Source organism: Hippichthys cyanospilos, chromosome 5, assembly GCF_059441005.1.
Source record: "Hippichthys cyanospilos isolate Australia breed blue-spotted pipefish chromosome 5, RoL_Hcya_1.0, whole genome shotgun sequence".
In the NCBI taxonomy this organism is placed as follows: domain Eukaryota; kingdom Metazoa; phylum Chordata; class Actinopteri; order Syngnathiformes; family Syngnathidae; genus Hippichthys; species Hippichthys cyanospilos.
Genome location: NC_142373.1, coordinates 25,314,007 through 25,324,497, shown reverse-complemented (window position 1 = coordinate 25,324,497; position 10,491 = coordinate 25,314,007).

Sequence of the window (10,491 nt, the reverse complement as noted above, 5' to 3'; positions counted from 1 at the left end):
AGGCCACAACACTTTTCTTCACTATTGTGTCAAGTTGTTCAACTGTGAGGAAATCGAGAAATGTGTACAAATCAGCCAGAAATGGTGCTTCTGCTTACTTTTTATTTGATTTAGTGCATATTCTCCGGTGCTAGAACAAGACCTCCTTGCTCATTTTCTGTTCATTCATATCAACTGAAAGATGAAAAAGAAAAAAATTACAAAAACATTTCCACCCCTCTTTTCTGTACTTCAGTTTTTTTTTTTTATATTATTTTATATTTATATGCACTGTTGCACCTGCTTTGTATTTTGAGATTTACATACTGTATATAAAATACAATTGTCAGAGGTGTTTTTATTATCTGCCATTTCTTTTTACATCTAAATGCTTAATGTACTTTATATTTTGTTTTATTTTTTTCATGGTTAACCAGTGCATCAATGTTTGTACTTTTACTGACAAAGTACAATGTAAGTACCATTAATACATTTTATTTATAATTGCTTACTGCAAAGACAGCAGTGATTACATCATATTTTCTGTCATTTCATTTTAAGGTGTTCAATGTTTTTGTAATATATCACTGCACACATTAAGATAAGATCAAATATAATATAAGAAATGAAAATAAAGGAAATTAATCCATAAAATGCAAATATCAGAAGATAAAATGGAATAAAAAAAATACAGTAAAATTATTTCACAAAGAAATAAGCATTATAAGTTCTTGGTGGTTATGATTCATCCGTCCATCCATTATCTTAGATGCTCATCCTCACGTGGATCGAAGCCATGCGAGAGCTTATCCAAACTGTCCAAAGGTAACAGCTGGGTACATCCTGAATTGATAGCCACTCAATCCCAAGACACACAAATTCGAATAACTAGTCTTACTCATAAACACTTTTATGGACAATTTTAGAGTTCAATTTACATACCATGCATGTTTGTGGAATATGGGATGAAGCTGGCATGTGCCCGGAGAAACCCAAGAGAATGTGCAAACTCCATAAGGAATTCCAAAACTGGATCTGAACCCACAATTTCTACATGGTGGGGAAATTTAAACAAATTCCATTCCATTTATATAGAGTGGAACCTCTAGATATGAATTTAATCCATTCCGGAGTGCAGTTCGTATTCTGAATCTTTCTTATAGTGAATCACATTTAACATGTACATTGCCTATTTGTTCTAAGCTTCAAATAAACCCCATATTAAATATAAGATTTTACCATACCTTTAAAAAAATGCGATGTTTGGATGTTACATGACAAAAAAAATGTCTGTAAATAATTATTTTACTTGACTTTACTCATACTTAATTTGATTTAAAAAAACTGAAAACATTGAAAGACTGTAAACAGTAGCTTTAATACCACTTCAATTGAAAAAAAAAAAAAAAATTCTCATTATCGTCAGATTTGACTAATGTCACAATGGATGCAAATGTACCAAAAGTGAGGTTAACCCACTCCACAAAAAAACGCCCCACCCAGTCTTTTGCATCCGCATCAGCGGAAAGCTCTCTCTTAGCACTTTATGGGAAGTGTGTAAATCGTTATGTTTGTGCCACAATTGCAAGCGCGCCAAAAAAAAAAATTTGAGCGCAGAAAAAGAACTATTGAAAAGAAGGTGCTCGCTCAAAATTCATTTTTGCTCGCTCGCGATAGCCCTCTCTCTCTCTCAACATCTCGCTCTCGCTCGCGGTACTCCTCCCTCCCTCGCTCCACATCGTGTTCGCTCAATATTTTTTATATATTTTACATCATTTATATGCCGACTTTGTCCGCAAAAAGGAGAAACCAAGGTTCTTTTCACTGATGTTTACAGATGTTCACTTGCTTCCAACAGTTCACACCATAGAACTGACACATACAAAAAGAATGTCAGCTATGGACAATATTGTACACATATAACGCACACACATAAAAAAAAAAAAACCTTAACTCATACATACCACTTTGGGCTGCGAGAGACAAAGCTGTAAACACTTTCTTTATAATATCTTCGGTGAATAGCGTGCCGTCAAGTCTGACGTGGTGACAGCGAGACCGTTATTGACCTTCCCGCAAACACCTTTTGCGACCTTAAATAAACTCAAATAGCTTACGGGTTAAAAATGGTTGAAAAATAAATAATATTACTCCGGTGGACTTAAATCATATCTAGCTGTTTCAAGCAGAATACAAAGTGAAAATCGAACTGAACATTGTTTAATTATCAACACAACAGCACCATCCTCAGACAAATGAATGGCAAATAACATTGCCAACCGACACAATGTAAAGGTTTGTCAAAACAGAAAAAAAACGCAAGTTCATCAAAGTGCCTGAAAAAAAACATGACAATCCTTATTTTATCACAATTACACTTAACTTGACAAAAACAATCATTTTCCCTGGGATTATCCGCCCCCACCTAGAATTGCCATGCCTTAATTTGACTAATCAGTCACACTTTTCTGAGAACCGAAAAATATTCCATCCAGAAATGCGTCGACAATGACTTCAAAGACAGCTGTTGAGTTAGACTGTGCAAAAATGGGCATCTTATTTAGAAAGGTTAACTCGAGAGAGAAGCACAAGTTGAATATATGTATGGAGAGGTGGCTAAATTTCAATATTTGGTCAGTTTCATATCATCTATCTATCTATCTATCTATCTATCTATCTATCTATCTATCTATCTATCTATCTATCTATCTATCTATCTATCTATCTATATATATATATCTATATATATCTATATATATATATATATATATATATATATATATATATATATATATATATATATATATATGGTCCGTCAGGGCATCTGCTTGCAGACGTCATTATCATAACTATAATAAACAATCAAAATTATAATAATGATAATGAAAGTCATTTTCATTTTAAATTCAGTTTTCGTAAATATATATATTGTATATTTTTTTTGTTTATAAAATTATTCTCCATATTCTGTTCTTTTCGTGTCATATCCATTTGGTTACACTCCTTCTAGTGTTGTAGTTTTAAGTTGGATATTTTAAGCAATTAAAATTAAATTAAATTTAGACTATACTGTATGTAATCTGCCTGCTCCCGGAGGCGGTAGTGCTTTTGCTTAAACAGTTGCAGGCTTCTGCGCAAGCGCAGATGGATATGTATATCAGCGGCCTGTATAACTTAATAAACAACTTAATATTCATTTTTACTAAATACAGTCGAACCTCTATATAGTGAACCTCTACAAAGTGAATCTCTCTTCATAGTGAACGAATCTTTACGGTCCCTTGCAAAACAGCTATATTTGACGTGTATGTAAAACCTCCTCATAGTGAAACTCCACATAGTGAATAATCTCTTCATAGTGATGCTATTAGTCAGTCCCTTGACAGCATCTACCTCTATATTGTAAATATCTGAACTTATCGAAAATTGTGAAGTTGTAAAATTGGGCGCACTGTCGGGATTTCCTCCCTGCCTAGCCGCTCTCGCGCGCCGCGACTTTCTCTTGCATTTTCACTTCGTCCGCCGTCCACTGCGCACGCGTTTCTCCGCTGGTCATCCCTCCGAAAATTCTAAGATGTCGGAATCTGCCGTGAAAAGTATGGATGCTAGATCTATAAGTCGGAAGCGAAAGCCTTTGTCGTTGGAGGAGAAGTGCGACATAATTCGGAAGTGTGCGAGTGGAGTGAAGCAGAATGCCATTGCAAAGGAGTACGATGCTTCGCCTGCTGCGATATGTGGCATTCTGAAGAAGAGAGAAGAGATAATGCGACTTGTGGAATAATAATAAAGATATTTGTTCAATGTAAAATGTTTTTACATTAGTTTTACCGCATTAGATTTTAGTGTTTAAACAACTTAAGTTGTTTAATGTACATTTATTTACATATTTATTTTTAAAAAAACGTATATAAAATTATTTACATATTTATTAAAAAATTATTCACATATTTCATCAATGAATTCTGAACATTTTAGGAAAACCTCTATAAAGTGAATCTCTCTTCATAGTGAACTTCTCTCCTCGGACCCTTGAAGTTCACTATGTAGAGGTTCGACTGTATATATATTCGATAATTTTTTGTTTAAAAAATTATTCTCCATATTCTGTTCTTTTCGTGTCACATCCATTTGGTTACATTCCTTCTCGTGTTGTAGGTTTAAGTTGGATTTTTTTAACCAGTTAAAATTCAGCTAAATTTTGTCATTAGACTATATGTAATCTGCCTGCTCCCAGAGGCGGTAGTGCTTTTGCCTAAACAGTTGCAGGCTTCTGCGCAAGCGCAGATGGATATGAATATGAGCGGCCCGTATAACTTCATAGACAGCTTTAATAGCGAATCGAGTCATGAGATCGCCATCTAGAGGCCTCACGTTGAACGTGACGTGAGAGGATGCTCACTGCACGAAGGCGGTGCAATGCTCAACATGCAAGCTATGCGGTGTTGGCTTTGGCGAGAGGCGTAGCGTAGCTATTAGCTAACCTGTACCGACTTGGCCATATCTCTGACTGGGCTACCAGGGGCGTGAGCTAATCCTGGCAAGTAGTTCTGATGGGAATGCCTTTTGTTTGCAAAGGATGGATTTGGTGTTTGGAGCTACACTGGATTTGCAAACTTAAATTGTTTAACCGAGGCAGCAACGAGACACCAAAGCACGGCTGGACACACGCACTATGTTGCTTTTAAAAACTTACGGGGACACCCGAGTGGATATACAGTATTGTACATCTAAGTTCGAAGGTAAAGAGAGCTCCTCAATGTGTTACAGTGTTTTAAAAAACTTTGGACACCCGAGTGGATACACTGTACATCTCAGTGCGAAGAGAAAGAGAGCATGAAGAGGTCAAGAAAAATTGGAGCTATTGAAAAGCCTGATCGATTGTGACCGCCGTTTGACTTGGTGAGTGCAAGCCATTTCTTTATTTATTGTTTTATTTTTAATATGTTTGTGTTATTTTAAAATGCTGTTCTTCTTATATTAAACTGCGATAAGAAATAAAATTTTGTGGACATTTTTTTATTTATTTCTTTATTTTTCAGTTTTGAGAGCATCGCGTATAATGAAAAGTTTTAATGGCTGATGCGGGTTTATTGACATTTAAAAGCTCCGGAAAATAGCTTGTGTAGCCCAGTAATGTGTACATGTGCACATGAGAGGTATTTATTCGAGAGTCTGACATCACAGAAGGTGTTCGTGTGAATATCATAGGCAGCCACTGATCTTGGTCCTGCCAAACCTCTTGACTTTCACAAAGAAAATTTACCATGGCATTACAGACAGTAGTGACACATGCAGTTTGTGCAGAATTTCTGCATTCCACGTTAAGATGGTGGGAAAAGACTTGACATTAAAGTACTTATGGCGTGACACCTTCCATTACATGTTTGTATGGCAGTATGTGACGCTATTGTTTGTTGTGTTTTGTGTTGCCTATTGTTCCATCTGTCTCATCAGAATTCTTTCCACTGATGCAAATATTGTCAGTCTTTACTGCAACTTTTAAATCTGAAAAAAATCCTTTATGTTAGTTAAATAAGCTTCTGTTTTACAATGAAAATATTACTTAAACTATCACAGATGCATTGCATACTGTATATTGAGACCTATTGTTAATATACAAATACATTATTGGATACTATATTTTAGCAGTAATGTATGTACAGCAATAGTGTAAAAGTGGTTACAACAGATGCCTCAAAGTGCTGAAAATTCTATCTTTATTTATCTCTATCTTCTATCTTTCATGTGTAGGTTGACCAAACATCTCAGTTTAACCGGGACAGATATTAATCAACAATCACAGCTAAGCATTCATCTTTTATTCAGAATTTAAAGCTGCTATTGGCCAGGTTTGATGTGAGTCAAAATCAAGACCTAGATAGGCTCTTGTCTTTCTTCATAACAGGTTATTTAACTTACGACTAAAATTAGACTGAAACAATATTAAACCATACCTAAGAAATCAATTTTAATCAATCCTGGATGAAAATTATAATTTAGGTTTGGGTTTAATCCTTATACGGGAAACTGGGCTATAATACTTTAGATGTGTTTGAAACAAAATACAAGCATAAAATATACGTACAGAAAATAACTAAAATGTCAGGGACCTCCAGCCACCGCAACACAGTTTATGTAGCTATTCTACATCGCGTTTATTTACATATTATTATATTTATTGTTCATATTATTACATAATATGCACCAATCGAGGCAGAGCTCTCAAATTTGTTGTATACCTGAGTACAATGACAACAAAGGCATTCCATTCTATTATATGAAAGTTACTACACCTGACGGTGGCAACAGTTGCCGGATAAAACAATTTTAAACTAAATAATATTTTTTTCTGTGCTCTTGATTAGTGATTGGTTCAACATCATGCGCTGGCCATTGTCTGCCCTCCCGCTCAACATCCCTGGATACAATACACAGCTAATGACAATGACAGAATTATATGCCATTGCAGACACTAATGACAGGTCTCACCACTGGTGCAGATATTTTGCATTCCACTCCGCATGGTAAGAAAACACTTTGCCTGAGATAAGTACTTAAATATGACATGTGGAACATTTCCATTGAGCACGTGACGCTGTATTGCTTCCAAGACACTGATTAAAGGTTTTGTATTTCTTGTTGTTGCCTTTGTACAGAGAAATCCCTTCCAGTGATGAGCATCTTCTATATTTGGGTATTTTGTGACAATCTGGAATGACTACAATGAGTAATCCCAGCTCTAGTCGGTACAAACTGTACCTGAAAGAAAATGAGACAGCTTTCAATTTTTCATTGCACTTGTGTTATTCAGAGTCATGTGTGCGCTGAAGCCTAGCCAAGGTAACGTTGGGCTGTCACAAGGCACGTGAGACAACTGGTATCTTTTACTTCAGTTATATATGCGTGTTTTTTAGAAGAGAATCATCATAAAAACAAACAATATTATTTAATATTATTTTATTATTTGACATTTGTTGATATACCAAAATGTTGTTTAGTATTCCATACGTAATTGTCATACTTAATGTCATACTTACAAGGGCATTCCCATTAAGATCTTAAGTTAATTTGAGCTCCATTTATTGCAACAGAATTATAATAATAGACAAAAATGTGTGACATAGATACCAGTTCTCAAAAACTTCTCAATATAGTTTTATACCTACCACACACACAAAAAGGTTTAAATTAATCAAATATAAAAAAAAGAGCGGAAGAAAAAGGTTGCTTGACCATTTAATAAAATCTAGGTAAAATCTGTGTATGAATGAATCTCAAATGTGTATGTTGTGAATATGTACAATGACTTGACAACAAACCCTGAACATGGAATAGGTAAGAGATTTATTTATCAAAGTGATGTAAATTAAATATTTCTATACATTTTTCTATAAATATTTTCATTTCTGCTGTCTTAAGCATGTGTTTTGGTTCATTTGAAACATGCATATAAAAATGGACTTGACATTAAATATTGAAATTAAATATTCACTTCACTTTTTTTAACACTTTAATTTACTTTTTTGTAACAGTTGAACAGTAGTAATTGTACTCTTGGGTGCAAATTACATTTAAAACATAAAAAAAAATATATCTCACCAAGGCAGTTTAATATTTATCGAATTTTTAAACACAATAACAGAGGAATAAACAAGTAATAGTCATATCAACAAGTGCAAGGCTCATTTATAATAGGAAATTAGTAACTATCAATGTTAATTGGATTTTTAAATGGTTATTATTCTGGAGTGAAAACAAACAAACAAACAAAAAAAAAAACGTTTTCAGACTTATAGTAAATGAAAAATGACTTGCCCGCATGAGTATAATGGGTGAAACTGAGAGTGCAGGACAAAGGCCAGGTGTGGCTCTATGGCAGTAGTGTGGATGCGCAAGATGTCTTTTAAGTGAGATTCCGGTAGCCGTGTCCTCACATGGTTCTAATTTAAGTTCATAAGCGAGAATGTCTTCTCGCACAAATACGTCAAACAGAACAAGCTTAGCATTTTCTTACCAAATGCTCGAATCTCTAGGAAACGTGTCCTTATCCAGCTGTCAGTAAAAGTTGGCGATATGAAGCTGCTGGTGCTGACCGCAGCTCACTGCGTCACACTGCAGCTCAACTTTCCTCCTTTTGTTGATTGTCGCCATTTTAGAAAATTAGGGGCTCATACAGTCTATTAGTCATATACTAATTTGCTGTTCCTATATGAGCCTAGAGATAGCAGCATTTAGCACACGCAGGTAACAGCGCTGCTGCCGAATGAATTCATTCTCCATGCGGGGCAAACGTTATTGATTTTATGACGGAGACTGCGGGCCGGATGGAAATTGATCACGGGCCGCATTTGGCTCCCGGGCCGGACTTTGGATATGTCTGATCTATACGGTACACCAGGATTAAGGCCTCCCTAAAAAAAAATTACACCCCCTTTTTACTATAAAGACAAAACCCCTCCCCAGGTGGTGTGTAGTTCTTTTAGTGCCATTTTTGAAACTACGCGCCCCCGTCCTACATCCTGCAATCAGACCCCTCTCATAAATTCTGCCGATGCACTCATCAATAGTGGATTATGAAGCAGACTTTACAGTCGTGTTTGCTCTTCAGTAAAATATTATACAGCACATGTGAGAACTAGTCAAAGAAAAATGTATTTCCAATGGCTTTGTTGACCTCTGCTGTTGAATTTAGTAGTTTCTTTTTTTTTTTAATGGCACAGGTTTGAAGCCACAATTTTTTATCTGCGCTAAAGCATGATGTATTGGTATGTCCTATTTATGATTATGAAAACAAAGTTATAAAAATCAATAAAGCTCTCAAAAAAAATCTCAAAAATTTAATGTATTCTATCATAGTAGCTTTTGTGCTGAGAAACATGTCACACCCCAAAAAAAAAAAATGAAGCAATGCTGTTATTTATTTATTCATTTTTATGGGAGTCTACACTGCGACAGTCTATCACAGCCTGACTGAACAGAAAGTGATTGAGCCTTCGGTTACTGTTGCCATAGAGTGATCCTTGGTTTGGGGAAGGATCTGCATCTGCTGCAGAGTGCAGACCTAAGAGCAGCGGGTTGATTTCAACCATGACTAGGGCTGTATTCTTTTTTTGTTGTTCTTTTATTCAACCAGGATTAATCCTATTGATATTCAAATTCTCTTTTGCAAGGGGTATTAGCCAAGAATTAGCACAATAGCTCCACATTCAGTAATATGCATATGAAGAACAAACATAGAAGCATTACAGTATGCAATGCAACCAGTGCGATCACTACCCATGTTCAGAAAGTAAGAGGACATGAGCTTTCTGTTCTTAAATACACCCCATATATTATCAAATTTAAGGTAACACTGACATCAGAGCTCTCACGCTGCTCTAATTAAAATTTCATCAAAAGCACTCTGTCTGCAGAATGGACCTGATGTATCCAACGGACCAGAGACTGGCCATGATGGTGACTTTGGAATCTAAAGTAGATATTGAAGTAACCGTCATACACGTGATTGTTTTTGTTTTGTGTGAGGTCTTTCAAAGTGTAAAAGTTTAGAGACAATTTTAAAATCTTGCTGCCTGAACCATACTTTAGTAACACATCAAAGCTTGATATAAAAGATTGTATCACTATCAAAATCTACAATTGGCTAAGACATAGGAGTCAAACTCAAGGCCCGGGGGGCCAAATCCAGCCCGCCACATCATTTTACATGGCCCGCGAAATGCTAATTATGAGTTCAAGTTTCTGAGTAAAATATAATCTTTGCAAGTTGTCTTCAACCTCAAAAAGCTTTTTTTAGGGGGCAAAACACATTTGTTACCAATTCCCCTTTTGAACAGTTTTTACTGGCTTCTGATCGGTAAATGCGTGACGATCACATGTAAAATGTATTTGACTTCACAGCCATAAAGGCCCTCTGACAGAAACTGGAAGAAGAATTTAGCCCACAATTGAAACTTGTTTGACACCTCTGGTCTAAGAGATCAATTATATAAAGACAACTTACACTAGATGACAAAACAACACAATCTGTGTCACGGGTGACGCCCGAGCCCGAACAAGACAAGGACCCCGACAGACAATCGAAGGATTCAGTCCAAAGAGTTTATTGTAACCGACAGCGCAGGTCTGGCGTGGTCAACAAAAGTGCCCAAAAAGGGAACGGGAAAGTACAAACAAAACTCAGAACGTACAAAATAAGGGAGAGACGAGAAGGTCTAGGTAGAGTTAGCCCGACTGAGAAGGAAAGCAACAAGGGGACGGAGACTGCAGGAGAGCGACTAGAAACAAAGTAACAACAGAAAACATTAAATACAACTAGAGCAAAGTACCAACCAAAAGATCACTAGAAAGAAGGACGCGGGGCAGGAGATTTCACTGGGCGCAGAGAGTTTGGCAAAAGCATAACCAAGCGTCACTCTCCTGTAGCGGCCAAGTTTAAAAAGACCCTAATGGGTAATGGGGAACAGGTGCGCAAGGCTGGTGACTCCGCCCCCTCGTGGCACAATTGAACTC